At 43.3% G+C, this 17,148-nt stretch overlaps 1 long non-coding RNA gene across 1 annotated transcript in view; it reads left to right on the top strand.

Annotated features, from left to right (window-relative positions):
* The window catches only part of LOC102003731, a 103,056-nt gene that overhangs the window by 16,914 nt on the left and 68,994 nt on the right, over window positions 1–17,148 (top strand). The window contains exon 4 of the long non-coding RNA XR_259609.2: window positions 16,320–16,375. This is a non-coding gene — a long non-coding RNA (uncharacterized LOC102003731). The remainder of the gene's footprint in view (window positions 1–16,319; window positions 16,376–17,148) is intronic.

Here is a 17,148-nt window from a genome sequence, read left to right as displayed (position 1 = left end):
GCCCAAGGATTTGCTAGGCTTGGTCTCCGTTTTAACTTACTCTCACCTACCTGTATTAGGTTTCCATGCCACATAATGAAATGACCAAGCTTAATGGCTTAAAGGAACATGTTTGTCACTTCCCAGGTTGGACGTGGCTTTCCTAGTTCTCTGTTCAGGAACTCACAGGCTACAGTCAAGATACCAGCTGCAGTGGCCACCTCCTCTGAGACTGTGGTCCTCTTCCAAGCTCAATGGTCACGAGAATTCAGGACAGAGGCCCTCAGCTCCAGAGACCCCACTGTCCTCTGATGCATGGCCCTCTCCAGTGGCTCTTCGTGGTGTGGCCCTTAGAGTCTTGAAAGCCAACAAGGATCTCTCTGGTGCCTGCTAGCAAGGTGGAGTCATGTCGAGAGGAGGAGATTGAATGAAGCATAGCACTCAGGGTGAGCTTGGAGGACCATTTTAGAATTCTGCCACTGCTGTCTCTGTCTTGTGAGATGAACCAGCTTAAGGACCTCATCAAAGATCTTTCCAGTGAGCTAATTCTGGAATGCCTGAGGGTTTCCCAGTGGGCTGGGATGCTGGAGTCTGGAGGGTATTGACCACCATGGATGTGACCTGTTTTAAAGTCCCAGGGGTATAGTGCTTGTGTTAGAACCCCAACTCGTGACTTGGGATCTTTGGCAAGTTATTTTATTTCTCTGCTCCTGGGTTCTCTCATTTAAAAGAATGTCTTTATGGATTATTGTGAGAAACAAGAGTTAGAAGGATGACTTCATAGTAAGCACTCTAATAAATGTTAGCAATAATAGTACAAACATCATTATTGATCTCAGTATCCATCTGTCCCAGGGGTGAACCTGAACCAGCACCCCTATCATCCTGATGACAGATGACTTTGGCTGAGTCTCACAGCGTATTCTCCTAGGGAAAGTGTGGGTTGTTCACATGGGAGAGTTTTCCATAGGCTGTAGCTCACTGGAAGGTGAACATGTAACCCTGGAGTAACTGTTGACCCTATCACGTGGCTGTTGACCCTGTCAAGAATGTGGAGAAGTAATACATGCTGTGACAGAAATCCAGTAGGAGGTGAATTATTTTACTTTTGACCTAGTCCTCGGAGAAGGTTCCACCACCTCCTGCTAGGGTCCCAGAGCTAGGCCTCTCCTTTTGAGGTTCCTCCAGATTCTGTGAGTTCCTCCAGTATCTTTCTCCTAAATCCCACACCTTGCTGATATTGACCAAAACCAGTTAGTTCCTGGTGAAATGATAGGCACATTTTAGCTTGTGTAGAAAACCCACCTAATACTGGCCATAATATGCTAACAGCTGTTAGGATGTGCGAAAGAGAATAATTCAACTGCCCGGCTTGGTTGCTCCAAAGAGGGAAGGACAAAGCATGAGATTACAGAAAAGCTCCTTATATAGGTCTAGGTTGTGCATGCTCTGGAGTAAATGTTCTACCTCTGTTCACTTCACCTACTTTGGGAATTTCTTAATGAGTTAATCAGAACATGCAGTATTTAGGCTCCTAGCATTCAGCCTGGTCTTGTATTATGATTGATGCTAAGATGTATTAGGTATCAGTGAGCTTGAGGTATTGATTTTTAAAAGTTAAAAAGTTAATCAGGCACTAAAAATATAAAAGCATCCCTGAGTTCCCATCAGAAATATTGATTAGTTACTTTTTCAGATAGGTTTTTAAAAAATGTCCAAACACAGATGCTTAGATTAAAGAGCTGCCTATAAATCATACCCTAATGTTTTCAACTATAATATCTTGAGGACCTACTATGCACCAATAACTCTGACTAGTGGAGTGTATTAGGGAGTAAAAAATATATTTTTGCCATTGGGGAGCTTATAGTGTGACTGTGAAATGTGTTTTTTAAAGTTCCCAAATATCTTAATATTTTGTTTTGTTATTTTTGTCCCCTTGATAAGATTTTTGTTGTCTGGTAGCTAGTTATAGCTTTCAGCAGCACCTCTAAGTAGTGTGTGATGAAATGAGTGGATAAGGCAATGTCAGTGTACTGTTGGTGCCTGAAAGTACATTTTCTATCTTTCTATTTTTGTCACTTGTTGAAAAGTTATTCATATATATGTACCCTAAACAGTATTTTATATTAATATTTGTTAATAATTGCATTTTATTTGTAAGAAATCATCTCACTTAATGGAATTGAGTATTAACATTTTCCCCAAGCTACTAAAATGTTAAAAATAATTTCCATTTTTAATTTTGATTATGATACAGTATTTAAATAATTTCAGTATCCAGTGATACATGTAAAATACTTATCAATATTTTGGGATAAAAATATAAATTACTGTTTAAAAGTATTTCTTACACATTTCTAAAATATTTAAGGAACTCACACAACTCAGCAAAATGACAAATAACTAATTAAAAGATGGTTAATATAAATTTTACCCAAAGAAGACAAACGGCCAACAGTTACATGAAAAAGTGCTTAACACCATTAATCATCAGCATTAATCACTTCAAAAATTGCCATCAGATATTACCTCACACTTATTAGAATGACTATTGTTATAAAAATGACAGGATTGGTGAGGATGTGGGGAAGAGAGAACTATTGTATACACTCAGGAAATATGGGTTGGCATAGTCTGATGGAAAACAATATGGAAATTCTTTGAAAAATTAAAATTAAAAATAGAATTATCATATGATCTAGCAACACATTTCAAATGGCTGCTACTTTCTCCTTTCCCCTGGAAGGGCCTGGTTGTGGAAGCTGGAGGTGGTTCTAATAGGTCTGAGGCTGACAGTGGAAGATGGGTTGGGGGATCGAGTAGCTGAACATCCTAGATCCAGAGCAACAGAAGAATCTGGTCACATGTTTTTGAGCCAGTAATCTACAATCCGTTATTGCCCACCTCCCTTCCACTGTCTTTCCTTCTTTTGCCATCCTCAGGGTTGGCCTGCATGTATCCTACCCATTACCCTCTCTAAAATCTCTCAGAGCCCTCCAAGGAACAAGTCACATGTCAAAGCTTCTGACTCTTCAGTCCTCAGAGGAAACAACATGCATGTTTCCTATATCAAGTCTGTACTGGATTGAATACTGTCCCACAAAAGTCATGACCACCTAGAACCTCAGGATGTGACCTTATTTGGAAACAGGGTCGGTGTAGATGTAATTAGTTAAGCTGAGGTCATGCTAGACTAGAGTGGACCTCGATTCAATTGCCCTCTTATGGTAAGAGGAGAGGAAGCACACACCGATAGAAGACCATGTGACAATGGAGGTAGAGATTAAGTGATGTAGCAGAAAGCCAAGCTGCAAGAGGCAAGGAAAGACCCTAAAAACTTCCCTCACCTTGATTTCAAATTCTAGTTTTAGGAAAAACGAGAGAATGCATTTCTGTTGTTTAGGCCATGGTGAGGAGTTTAATGGGATCTTTTGAGTTGCCCTATGCTAACAACTAGGGTTTTGGCTTAAAGTTAAAGGCATTAAGAATGCCACATAATAGGGAGAAATTGTTCAAATGAGTAGGAGAACTAAGTTGGTGGAGAAGGAAGGGAAAATGGATTTTTTAAAAAGAGAGAATGAAGGGAAAAATGAAAACAGAACTTTTGTAAACAGGAAGAAGTGGTATTAATGGGAGAGGAAGGGAATAAAGAAAATAATTAAGATATATTATGTACAGTTACCAGTTCCCCATGATGAATGTGATCCTTATGATGGCAAACATGGAAATAAGGAATAGAGATTTAAAACGATTAAAAGAAAATGAAAAGAGAAAAACCCCAATTCTGCACTGTAGAGAAGACCATTGACTTGTGGCCACAGAAGCCTATGGAGGACCAGCCCTTTGCTCCATCTGCCACCTCCCAACTGCTCTGCAGCACTCTTCCCCGCCTTCCTAGTAGGTCTGTCGTGAAGACAAGTGGAAGGGTACCTAGGAAAATACCGAAAGGCTGGGGTACCTGAGAGAAAGAGGCACTTGCCTTCCAAGGCTGGACATCGTCTTAGGTAGTGGACTGGCTGATTCGCCTGAGGGATGGGGCAGGGGAGGTGGAATGGGCAGAGGGTGGGAATGGAGCAGGCTGGAGACCATTCCAAGGGCAGGCTTCCTGAGTCTGCTTAGGCCACTGGGTACCCCAGAGAAGTATCTAGGCTTGAGCCCTCTTGTTGGTACCCATGGAAGAGGGGCACCCCATGAGCACAGGGAACCTAGCAGCAGGGGGCTGTGTACTTTCATTGGTGTAGTGGTCATGGGAAGATGTGAGAGAGGTCAGGTCAGAGACAGGCATCCAATGTCAGGGAACTGTGCACTGGCTGGGTATGCAGAAAGGAGATGACAGAGCTGAAGCCTTCAGACTCGGCCCAGTAAAGTGTTGGGCTCCTGTCCCTCACAGGTATGGCACATTAGGCAATAGGGCTCTAAGAACCACCTGAGAGAGGAAGCCAGAGCAGCCACACATGTGACGAGGCGGGTGTTCCCCTCCACGGCCCGTCAGCAGGAGCTCAGCATTAATGCACGATGGGGGCCGAGGAAGATGGTCTGAGCCCACCCTTCCGCATCTTCAGTTCCAGCTCAAGCCTGCACAGAAGGCATGAGACGGAAGTCAAGACAGAAGATCAGACCTTCACAGTGGGTCGTCATTTATTACCTCTTCACTGATCAGTTTTAAGGGGCTGGAAATGTCTGAGGTTGGCCTAAGACTCTATTACGAAGCAGCTAAAGAAGATTCAACAGAGCCGAAAGGGAGAGGTCATGATTAGAAGAAATAAAATAATTTTCTGCTTGTAGCTCAGTGTTTTGAAACTCTTTAAACTGGTTCTAGCTCCAAGACTTTTTACTGATTTTATTTATGTGCCGATTATGACAGAGCGCACACAGCATTGAACAGGTTGCCGGTTTCATTTTTACATGTTAGCCTATTGCGAAAGGTCAGATCCAGCCCTTAAGACGCTTGGTCCTTTGACACCAACATCGCGGGCTTATATCTCTATCTGCTGTGACTTGCAGACTCTAGACGAGCCCAGTGGGTACCATTTGAGGAAGGAAGGATGGATCAAAGAAAAAATTAAATAAGTTCTTAAGGCATCTCACCTGCATTTCAAAGGAGACCCCTTCAGCTGTGCCCTGTAGACATGTTATGTCCTTGTAACTTCAAGGCTTCCTCGGGGGAGGAGAAGGTGATGGAATGGGTTGTGGGAGGCCGAGGAAAAGATGATCTGGGGTTTGAGGCTGCAGCTCCCCTTCAGGACTTTATTCTGAGTGTGGCCCTCCCCGTGCTGTGATGACTGCTGGCTGGGCCATCGGGTCTCCTGGATGAACGCCAGCAAGAGAATTAGATGTGCCGATCAGAAACCGCGGATCAGCTCTGAGAAATGAAAGGGGAGGTTTGCTTCGGAGCAGTGGCTGCCAGTCAGTACAGGAGGAGAGAGTCTCTGTTGAGGGTGTTTATTTAGAACACACCAGGACAAGCACTTCAGAAGTTGAATATCGCTTTTTATAGAAAAATGTCTGTTGAGTGAAACTATTCATTGATATACACACTTTGTTCAACATATTTAATAGCTTATATTTTGGAAAGGGTTAAGACCAATGTAGCTATAAGTTAAAAATTGAGGGAACATGTATCCAGGTGATTGTCACATCCTTAGGCTTTTGTGTTTTCAGAGGAACTTGGCTTTTAGGCAGCCCATTGTAGACCCTAAGACTTGAGTCATCCTGAGAAATATTATTTCAACACACTCTATTTTCTGTGAGCTGTTTAGTTATAAGATTTTTAGTAGAAGCCATATATGGGGGTGAGTTTCAAGCTTCTGGGAGTCATGGACACAACTCTATGCTCTCAAAGTGATGTCAAAGTAGTAAAGTCTGCTTATTAAGAGAAAAGTGACTCTGCTGAATTCTTATCTACAATAAGATATCTTTTTAAAAAATAGGATGTCTTTACTTGTAGCCAGCGAGTTTTTTGTTGATGTTTTGGGGGGTGTGGAGGAATCATAATGACACTGTTTAGTGTCTAGATAGTGGGTACAGTATGTGTTTTCATGCCGGCACACTTATTAACAAGAAAAGTAAATGCTTCATTTGGAAGAGCAGTGTGATTAGTCAACATAAGGCATTTCACTCTTTTAGGGAAATACAAATGAGGAAGCAGATTTGAACTACTACATAAAAAATCATATTGAGGAGCTACAATTACTCTTCAACCGAAAGAAATAAAATTGCCCATCTTCAAAATATGCAGAGTATCCGACCTGCAACTAATCCTGAATTTCAAATCAATAGGGTTTAATATTTCACCGGCAATCATAGGTTGAAATCAATGCTGTCGCGGCTCTTTGGGAGAATAAAAGCTTATGAAACAAAGGAATTGAAGGCAAGCATCCAAGGATGGAATAAAGAAAATATGCTTTGCAAGGGATTTTGTGAAAGGGAAACAGATGGTGACTAAACCCATCCCCCAGACCTTTCCCTTCCACTTCAGTGTTAGTTCCTAGAGGTTCAAGGGAATGGTTTCCAAGGATTAAGTGAAAGAAGGAATGGAAAGTGAGCATTTGACAATGAAGGAGACAGTGGTTCTTCTGAAGCTAGTGATATTGGAGGTTCTGCTGATAAACTATGAAGACTGTATCAGTTAGCTATCCCTGTATAAGTAACCACCTGTCCACCTGCCCCCAACCCTGGAGCTTCAAAGTAATAGCCATGGGTCTCTTGAGTCTGTGAGTTAGATTTGGCCTGGGGCATAGCTGGGTGGTTTTACTCATCTCTCCTGGGTTTATTCACATTCCTGCAGTCAACTTCTGGATCACCTGGGCACTAGCTGAAGCAGTATGGCATCAGATAAGATGGTGCCTCTGGGATCCTTGTGGGCTCCCTTGCTTCTGCAGGGTAGCTTGGGCCTATGGCCATGGAGACTGGGTGCAGTCTTTCTCAGTGTTTGCAGGGTGGAACCCTGCAAAGGCTCTTGATCTGTAGGTTCCAAAGTTGCGCATCAGTCATTTTGCTGCACTCTTTTGTCAAAGGAAAATTACATCAAGTTGGATTGAAGGTATGGGAAGGTAGACTCCAATTCTTGAAGGAAAGAGTCACAGTGCCACACTGCTCTGGGTCAGATCTGGAGTGTTCTCTGTACCTGTCTGCCTTTCCATCACTGGGACAAAATATACAAAATCCACAACCTAAAGGAGGAGAGGTTAATTTCGGCTCATAGTTTTTAGAGAACTAAGTCCATGGTTGATTGTCGCCAAGGCAGAAGTGACGTGGTGGAGGAGCACATGATGGAGGTGTCCTGTGCTCACTCCAGGGTAGCCATGACACAAAAAGGAGGAAGAGGATCTGGGGACAGGAATGCATCCTCCGGGTCACACTCCCATTGACTCACCTCCAGCCAGACTCTACCTCTTAACAGTATATTCAGCTGTGAACTCATAATGGATGAATGCCCTGATGAGTGCAGCACCTACGTGATCCAGTCACCTTCCAAATTCCCCACCTCTGAACTCATGAGACTCTTGGGGGACAATTTAGACCTAAACCATAACATTCCCCAAAGGCCTACATGTTATAGCCATGGCTCCCAGGTTAGGGCTACTGGAGGTGGGGGAAACTTTAAGAAGCAGGGCCTACTGAGAAGTCTTTGGATCATGGGGATAGGCCTTTAAATTACAGATTATTGCACCCCAGTATCCTTCCTGTCTCTCTCTGATGTCTGGGGCATGAGGGTTTTGCTCTGCTGCATGTTCCCCATCATAAGAGGCCTGCAGCAATGGGACTGATCTTTCTATGTTGATTGTCAGGTAATCTTCTCACAGTGATGGAAAGGTGACTAACATATTTGCATTGCAAAGGGCACGACTGTTTGGAGGAGGGAAAGACCAAGGCCATTTTATTGCTTATCACAAGCCATTTTTACCATCCCTTAGTGCCTCAGAGAGCGCCAGAGGTGGCACATGGCTGGGGGAAATGGCTTGGGTTGGATGTGCATGCCGATTATCTCCTGTGCTGTTTCACACCTCTTTTGCAGAGGAAGAAAACAACAAAACGCATAATCTTCCTGTGATATCTCCAGGGGAGGGTGTGACGAAGAAGAAATCAATAGAACAGGGTGGAGTGAAGCAATGCGCGTGGTGATGAGTTTTTAGAAGTCACTTCTCAGGGGGATCTGATAACTTGCATTATGATAAAGCTGAGAAAAAGCACCAGCAACAAGCTCTGAGTGTATGTGAGGTTTCCACCTCTGGAAATTAGCCGTATTGAAGCAGCTGGTCATACCCAAGAATCCCTCACATCAGCACATGGCTTGGAGGATGAAGTTATTTACCACAGCCTAGGCCGCTGTGTGCTGGCCAATTCTGATGGATCCCCGTGGTATCATCCACCACAGGTGGATAATTTAGATCTAAACCATAACATTCCCCAAAGGCCTGGGTGTTTTAGGCACGGTTTCCAGGTCAGGCTATTGGGAGGTGGGGGAAACTTTAAGAGGCAGTGCCTGAAGGTGCTGCCTTATCTCCCCCTACTGGGTGGGATATTTGTTCATGCCGAGAAGGTAAAGTATCTTTAGTTGCCAAAGATTGATTGTGTTTCTAGAGCTGAGTACTTGGAGCCTAAATTACTCCTTTGCTATATACCTGCAGGAGGGTGAGCTATTTGCCTGCAGCAGGCAAAAAAGAACACAGAGGCGTCTGGAAGTCCACCCCAGGGGTCAGAGCCTAGGTTTGACCTTTCCATTTTTGCCTTTATACCTGCCTTATTGTTCTACCTCTTCTTCTAGGTGTCCTCCATTTGTCATTTGTGCAGAGAGGCCTTCACATTGCCTCGTGATCCTGCCTGATGTAATGCCTTCTTCTTGAATATGAGTGAGATCTCTGATTAGCATCTAACTTGACAGTATGAGGAGGCGCTTTTTCTGTGGTCAGGTCATGATCAGTTTACCTTACAGGGGAACCACTGGCTACCACTCCGGGGTCAGGATTGTGCAGAGAGGTAGACAGGGCTGGGCCATAGAAGACCTGGAGGGTGGTCCCTCATAACACTGAGAACAGCAGGAAATACAAGAAGAAAGGGAGATCAAACCCTCCGGTTCCCAGATGTTGACAGAAAATTAAAATCTCCTTTAAGTAACAGCATAGACAGGAGGGAGTTTCAAACAGCTGAGAGTGGGAAAGGACGCAGTGGTGGGCCCGTGGACGTCACCAGGGCTGTGCTGAGCCACCTGGGGGCCTGGGATGGAAACCCAGAATCCGCTCAGATCCAGCGCTCCATGTTCGGTGAAGCCTTCTTGAGCAGCCTCTGAGCCGACACACCGTTAGTTGTTACCCTTTATTCTGTGTCTCTTCTGGTTTTGTACCTCTGTTATATTTCATTTTGACTTTTTATTTAAGATCAATTACTTCTTTAGATTTTTAAGCTCCTCGGGGAGACACAGACGTGTTGTGGTCATTTTTCTTCTCCTATCACACCTTGAAATAATAAGTGGCTAAGGCACATGTGTTAGCTTCAGTCAGCCGGGTATATTATATTATGACACTTCTCTTGCCAGCACATCTGTACTTATCAACATCACTGTGTCCTGTAGAATGACTCAGAACAATGCCTGCCCCGCAGTCCAGCCTATACATCTGCTCAGTACTGGGAACTCAGTTGCTCATGGGGCAAACGTCTTCACGGAGCAGTGATGGCGTTTTCCTATTCTGCCTGTGTCAGCTCTGCAAATAATATAACGCTGTCGCTTTGCCTCTCCTCTGCAAAATATCATTGTATTAATTTGCTTTTCTTTATTTTATTACAAAATACCTCCTTATGAAGCAAAGCGGTTTATTGTGGCTCGTAGTTCTGGAGGTGCAAAGTATACAGGCCTCATCTGACAGCAGTCTTCTGGCTGGTGGAGTCCCCGGGTGCCACAGAGTATCACGTGACAAGAGACAGGAAGCGTCTGTGGTGGGTGTGTCTCCCGGTCTCTCTCCCTGCCTTAGAGCCACTGGTGTTAAGTCATAGGGGCTTTTCGCTTTTGACCTTACCCAAAAGGCCTCACCTGCAAATACCATGGTCACACTGTTTCTGCCCTCTTACTACCTCACAGTGGGGATTGCCTTTCAGCGCCTGAAGCTTTGGGGGCCATGTAGAGTATATCACAACCATGTCCACCGTTCCTCATTGTGGACTGTGGCTGCTTTGTGTGCTAGCGTTGTTCCCTTCCTCTGAATTTTGTCTCACTTGTTTTAAAACCCAGGGCCTGGCCCGACTCAGGTCTCTACCAGCCACCACCAGGAGGCTCATAACTGCTTTGGAGTGGGCTCTGTGCTTCCCTGAGGGCGCTCCAGCATCCCCAAGGTTTGTTATTGGCGTCCACCTGCTACGGGGCACATCATTTCTGGGCCAGGTCTTCTCTCTGTGAACTGCTCCTAAGCTGAGCACCTGAACCCTTTTCTTTCCCATTAGTTTTGGGCTCAATGGGAGAAATTTACATTCGTTCCTATTACATTTCTTCTTGATGGTTTGGGGTCATTGGACCAGAGGATGGGAGCATTTGGGATCCTGATGCTTTTGTTTCACATGAACAATCTTCTCCACATTGAGGTCGTTCAGTGTTCTAACCAGCTGCCTCCTACAACTCTGTTCAGCACCAGTGAGTTTACTGAAGAGGACAGGGCCAAAGGCAGTGCCTGCAGCACAAGGCTGGGCTTCCTCTCCAGCTGACATCACTCTATTAATCAACACGTTGAATGTTCTTGTTCGAGCAGTTACAAATCCACTTAACAGCGCTCTACTCCGTCCCCACTTCTCCATCTTGTCCACAAGAATATCCTGAGTGACTCTATCAAGTGCCTCGCGGAAATCCAGACCCACAGATCACCCAGCCTAACGACCTACCAGGAGAGGAAACAAGATTAGAGCAGGGGGACTGGTGGAGGAGCCGCCAGCCTCCTGGCACTCACTCTTGTCTTGTCCCGGAGCTCACAGGTCTACTCTTCTCCTGCCAGGGGTCAGTATGAAGCCGCAGTCTGAATTTCACAGGACATTCCTTCCTCTCCTGCCCTTCTTCCTTGTGCTCCGATCCTCCCCCTCCCCTGTGAAAACTGAACAACTTTTTGCCTGCCTCAACTGTTTTAGGACACTTCTCACGCTTCTTTCTTTTTTGAATAATCCTGGAATCCTCTGTCACTTCCATGTCTGCTGAGAACGCCTGGGATGCGCTTCCTGTCTTCTAGGGCTGTAATCTTCCTCTGGGGCGAAAATGTCAATCTCACCTAAGTCCTCAGGTCATGATGAGAAGCAAAGGAAAAAAAAATGTGATGGCGTCTTACAGAGTATCTGGTTTAGTAGTGATTGCTAATTCAATAAACTACAAAAAAAAAAAAAAAAAGGATTTTACCGTAATTACAAGTAAGATGCATAGAGAGTACTTCTCTATAAAGTTAAAAAAAATGCATTCTTAGTTTTCAGTATGCAGTCATAATTTTGGAAAGGTTTTTCAAAGAATTTAAATACTTGTCTCCTTAAAATTGTCATTATTTTTTCCCTTTTTATTTTAAGAAATAAAAGAAGGAAAACATATTAACAAACAGACATCCATTTACAAAACAGCATAAGAGCAATGCAAACAAAACAGAGTTACAGACAAAGTTGTCAGAAATTAACAATGGTTGTTGTTTTACTTATTGATATCTTCAAAGTGGTTTCTCAAGAAAACAGACATGTACACGATTGATCAAACAAGTAATAGTTAGCTATTCCTTTCTGTAGAGGAATAGAAGATAGTAGTACAACTATGTTAGCTATCCTGTGTATACATACTTACATATTTTCCCCTTCTTTCCCTTCTCTTTTCCCACACCTCATTTGACCTTTACTTTTGAGCATTTTCCTTTCGTTTCACAATGTCTGTCATACCTCCTAGCTTTTATTCACTCCTTCAGGTCTTACACTAGTGATCTCTTTAAAATTAGCTTACTTTAAAATCAGATTTAACCAGAAGCCCAACATTTTGTTGCCTGTCAATTACTAATCTCTTTTTAAAGAAATTTTTGATTTTTGATATAATTTGTGCAACTTATTTTGCTAGATAAGATAGATAAACTGAATGATAGCTTTTTGAACTAGATGGTATGGGATATGAAGCCTGAAAAAAATTCATCTAGAGATAAAACATTAAAATGGTGAGGACAAACTATTGGAAAAGCATTTGTTAATGGAAATGCACTTTGTATGGTGATAGTGTTAATTATGATGTTTCTGCTGTTAATTGGTAAATCGCCCAGAAGTAGTAGTGAAGTCTCTGATCTCTGTCAAACTGACAGCATTGTCACCCACGCTGCTCAGAGAACGATTATTCCTCTGCTAGACATAAAATAAATTTTAGGTTCCAACAATCCAGGTCAGCACCTTTACTTACAGAAGAGGAAACTGAGGCATATGGGGGCCAGGTGACTTGTTTTTGATGACCCAGCAGGGAAAGTTGAGCAGGACCTTGCAGCCAGAACCGCCTTACTCCAGGCCTGTGCTACTTGTGCTTTATAGCTGCACCGACAGATTTTCCTTTCCAGAACTCTTCCTTTCGGGGCTTACCCCCATAGATAGGTCTTTTGCGTCCAATTCCACTGGACAAGGGAAAATAATCCTATGTGTGACTATCATCCAGCCTCTGCCTGTCATTTGACCATTTCACCTAGACCCTGGAAACACGAGGCTTCAGCTCTGTGCTGTCTGGTGTCCAGGGCAACATGCTGGGATGACAGCATGCATCTCTGTGATTCGCAAATTAGAGCTGATGGATGGGAGGCCACTAATAAAACGTCACATCTCATAGATGTGGATAAGCCACGGGGCCAGTGATAAAGTGAGACCAGTGGGCTCTGACATACGCGCCTTCCCACCATATTACTGACAGGGGGGATCGTATTGATCAAGCTGCCAAGATTATCCTATTATGCAATTAGAATATTAGATTTGCATTTTTAATTCCTTTAGAAGAGATTGGCCTGAGGCAGTAATGGCAGGAAAATATTAAGATGGATCCAGCTTCTTCAAACACAAGGATTCTGAGGAAGGAAGCTTTTTGGAAGATGCAGTTGTTTTCAGATAAAAGTTTCACTCATAGAAAGAAACAACAGAAAAGTAAGAACACAGCCAGGTAAGTGGAAAGGGCTCATACAGGCCAAATTTTCCTCTGAAAAGGAGAGCAAAACACACTAGTTTCAGGACTCAAATTTGCCCAGGCAGTGATGTTCTGTTTCATTCTGTGTGAGCACACATGCGCACTACGCTTTGGGTTTCTCCTTCGCACTGATTTCCACATTTTTCTAAGTCTTTAGACAGTGCTATGTGTTCTGATCCTTAAGGCATGTGTTTACCTCTTGTACCAGCTCAGCCAGCATCCCTTGAAGAAATTTGCTTTCTGCAGTGGTTGTTGGAGGCTTGGCTTCCTGGGTAACTGAAGACAACTAGGCCTCTATGATGGACTCTACAATCCAGACAGACCCAGGAAGGTAGACCTGGTGCCTGGAAGCCATATTGGCCACAGAGAAGCACAATAAGTACATGTACCTGAGGAAAGAACTAGGACCAAGACATTAAGGTTAACTGAGGCCATAAGATTAGGGCTGTGACACAATGGGATAGTAGCCTCATAAGAGGAGGAGGACAGACCTAAGCCAGGAGTCAGCCCCTCACATGTGATGTTCTGTACTGTGTCACAGCTCTGTAGGGTGTCCGCATCAGCTAGAAAGACCTTATCAGACACAGTCACTTGATCTTGAACTTTCTAACCTTCAGAACCATAAGCCAAATAAAACTCTTTTCTTCTAAATTACTTATCTTGTGGTATTCAGTTATAGCTACAGGAAACAAACTAAAACAACCCTGTATGTTGGACATGGTCCTAGGTGCTAGAGCCATTTTGGAAACTGAGAGCTCAGTCTTGACTCACAGGGGAGCCCAAAGGTGGATGCTGTGTAGGACAAGGTGAACTCTCCAGAGCAGTGTGTGTGTGTGTGTGTGTGTGTGTGTGTGTGTGTGTGTGTGTGTTGGGAAGGTTGAGGGTGGGAGCAAGATGCCAGCATATACCAGAAAATCTTTTCTGACTCCACTTGCAAAGGAAGTGAACTTCCCAGCAAAAGTCATGATGCCATGAATCAATGTGAATAATGTATTTACAATGCATGGGATGACTCTGGAGGGCTTGAGGACCTTGTTCTCATAGGGAACATTCATTACTTCACAGGATCTAGTGCTCTTCATACACTATGTAAGGACAAACTTGTCCCATCCTCGCTGTGTGTAGTGTCAGATTCATTCCATCCCTGGGCTCTGATGAGATTTGTTACCTGAGGTCTTATAGGGTTCCCATGACACACTGCCACAAGTTGGGTGGCTTAAAACAATAGCAATTTCTTCACTAACAGTTCTGAAGGTCAGAAGTTCAAAATGAGGCTGTTAACAGAGTTAGTTTCTTCTAGGGGCTCCGAAGGAGAATGCATTCCATGCTTTCTTCATCACTTTTGTGGTTGCAGTAATCCTTGGCATTGCTCATGTGCAGATACATTGATCCCATCCCTGTCTCCATCTTCATGTAGTCTGTGCATGCTAGTTTGGAAAAGTGCCACTCAAATACCCATCCATTAAAGCTTTGGTTCCCAGGGTGCACTACTGGTAGATGAGGAAATCCTGAGGAGGAGGGGATTTGCGGGGTGAGAGTCCTTACGTTACTTCCAGCATCCCTTGAAGGAGATTTGGGGATCCTGGCCCCTTCCTGTTCTGTCACTGGCTCATAATATAAGTGGCTTTGCTCAGACATGTGCTCCTGCCGTAAAGTGTTACCTCACCACAGGCCCGAAACAAAGGGGCCAATCATGGATCAGAAACACTAAAACTGTGGACTAAAACTAAACCTTTGCTCTTTATAATTTTAATTATCCCTGGTATTTTGCTACAGTGAGAGGAAGCTGATTAACACAATCTGTCAAAACTTCCTCTGGCTTTTTCTTACAACAACACCTGTCCTTGGTTTTAGGTCCCAACATAAGCCCAGGATGACTTTATGTTGAGATCTTTAATTTATATCTGCAAAGAATTTTTTCCAAATAAGGTCACTTTTGTAGGTTCTGGGGTGTTATGATGTGGGCATATGCTTTTGGAGGCCACTATGCAGCCCACTTTATCTGATAAATGATTGTCCCTGGGATTTGTAGATGGTGCTAGTTCCATCTATATTGTATACTATGGTGTGGGGATAAGAAGGTCCCAGAACATGGGGCTCAACCCTATAACTTGCTTGGGCCGTGAGGGTGCTCCTCTGAAGTGTAGCTGTAGAGCATCCTCTGGGTGAGAGGCCAGAGCTGCAGATGCAGTGGGTGTCAAGCACCAAAGGTATGTGTCCCCTAAGCCAGCTTCTTCAAGCAAAGCTGTTCATGAAGCTCAGAGCAGAACTGTCAGCAGTGTCACCCTGGAATCCGGCGGACAAAGATGAATGGAGTAAACATGTAGTACCACTGATTTATCAAATGATTCTCCCTAATGAATCCATCGCATTCAATAGAAACCACATTAGCAATTCCTGTTATTGGTCTTATCCATCCCAAAGTCCTGAGGTTCACTTAGTACTCATATGACCCATTTAAAGGAAAAAGAAGAAAAGCTTAGATTTTTTTTTCTTTGTAGTGTAAAATACTTGGACAAAATAATGCAAAGAAATACACAACTGAGACCTTTTTCCCTTTTAAAGAAATAGCAAGTTGACTATTACTCTCGCCCCACAGGACAGCGAGGTCCTAATCAGTTGTTGGTACACCAGCATGGCACTGTGAAAAAGTGTGGTTCACATTTTATCCTTTCAGTACCACTCCTGTATTCTTGGTAATTTCTGTGACTATATTTCTCACATTTTGGAGCTGTGTCTTTGCTTTCTTGTTTTAAACAACATGACAGAATTTTGAGTCCCAACAATTGCAAAGTGTGTTAAATTTTCCATTTACTTCAGCTCAGCAAACATTACTAAGCATCCAATGTGTACCAAGCCCACTGGCGAAACTGTTCAGATGTAAGGAGAAATAGACGTATGCTCTTTCCTGTGAGTATTCTGAAGCTTTAAGATCCCTTGTATATTTATAAGATGTATTCTTTAACGTGTGCTTTTGAATGGTAGTAAAATGGGGACCGCAACTGGTGAGTTCAAGCCTCTGAAACTTTAACTGAGATCTTTACTCTCTTCAGCTTTCAGCTGATAAGAAAAAAATGCCATAAGCTCTTCTCTTTTGGACTTTTGGGAAAAGCACAAGCGGTTCAGACAGTGATGCCATTCCCAGGGTACAGCACCACTAATTTGGTCTTTGTTGTTTTCTCTGTAGGCTGAAGCTTAATTTGGATATCAGCAAATTGAAACTCAAGCTCATCCATCTTTTCTGTAAGTTCCCTGTCCCCCACCCACACCATCAATGTGTCAATACTACTGCTCTGATTCTCCTGTAAAAAGGTGGAGAATGGCAGATGTGTCGTTTTATTTCCTCAGCTTCTAGAAAGCTGATGGAATATAATTTTAAGTAGGTAAAAGAAGAGGTAAAAATTATTTAACAGTGTATTTTATTTAATTTAACATATCCAAAGTATTGTGATTTCAACATATAATGAGTATAAAATTTCATGAGATATTTTATACTTATTTCATTTTGAGGCTTTGAAATCTGATGTGTTCTTTATATTTTTGGTACAAATCAATGTGGACCAGCCATATTCCAAGTATTAAGTAGCCCTGAGTTTTTAGTGGCTGTCATACTGGATACGCAGTTACAGATGAAGAGTTAAAATTGACTCCTATTGGCCGTGCCTATTTAGAAGCCCAGCTGGCAAGGGACATGGGGAAGCAGCACCTGTGACACAGAGCAGAGTGTGGCAAAGCATCTGATCCCCAATCCCCGATAGGCATCTGCTGCTGTGGATCAGTAGCTTTAAAGAAGTTCTGCGGTTTTGCAACAGGTTTGTGATCTGCTTATGTTTCATGACTAATTTTAGAAATAGTTTGTGCACCAAATTTACCAATGACTGTGGTGGGAGGAGATGCCAGCCCGGGAAGCAACCCTTGGTTGTAAATGTGGATAATCAAGGGATGATCACATGCATCTTCCCTTTTGCCTTCTCTGTATTAGTCACTTTATTGTCACTGAGACAAAATACCCAACA

Source organism: Chinchilla lanigera, unplaced genomic scaffold (genome assembly GCF_000276665.1).
Source record: "Chinchilla lanigera isolate Chin_1 unplaced genomic scaffold, ChiLan1.0 scaffold00006, whole genome shotgun sequence".
Lineage (NCBI taxonomy): Eukaryota > Metazoa > Chordata > Mammalia > Rodentia > Chinchillidae > Chinchilla > Chinchilla lanigera.
The sequence above is the reverse complement of the archived record's forward strand: the minus strand, read 5'-3'. Positions and strand labels throughout refer to the sequence as shown.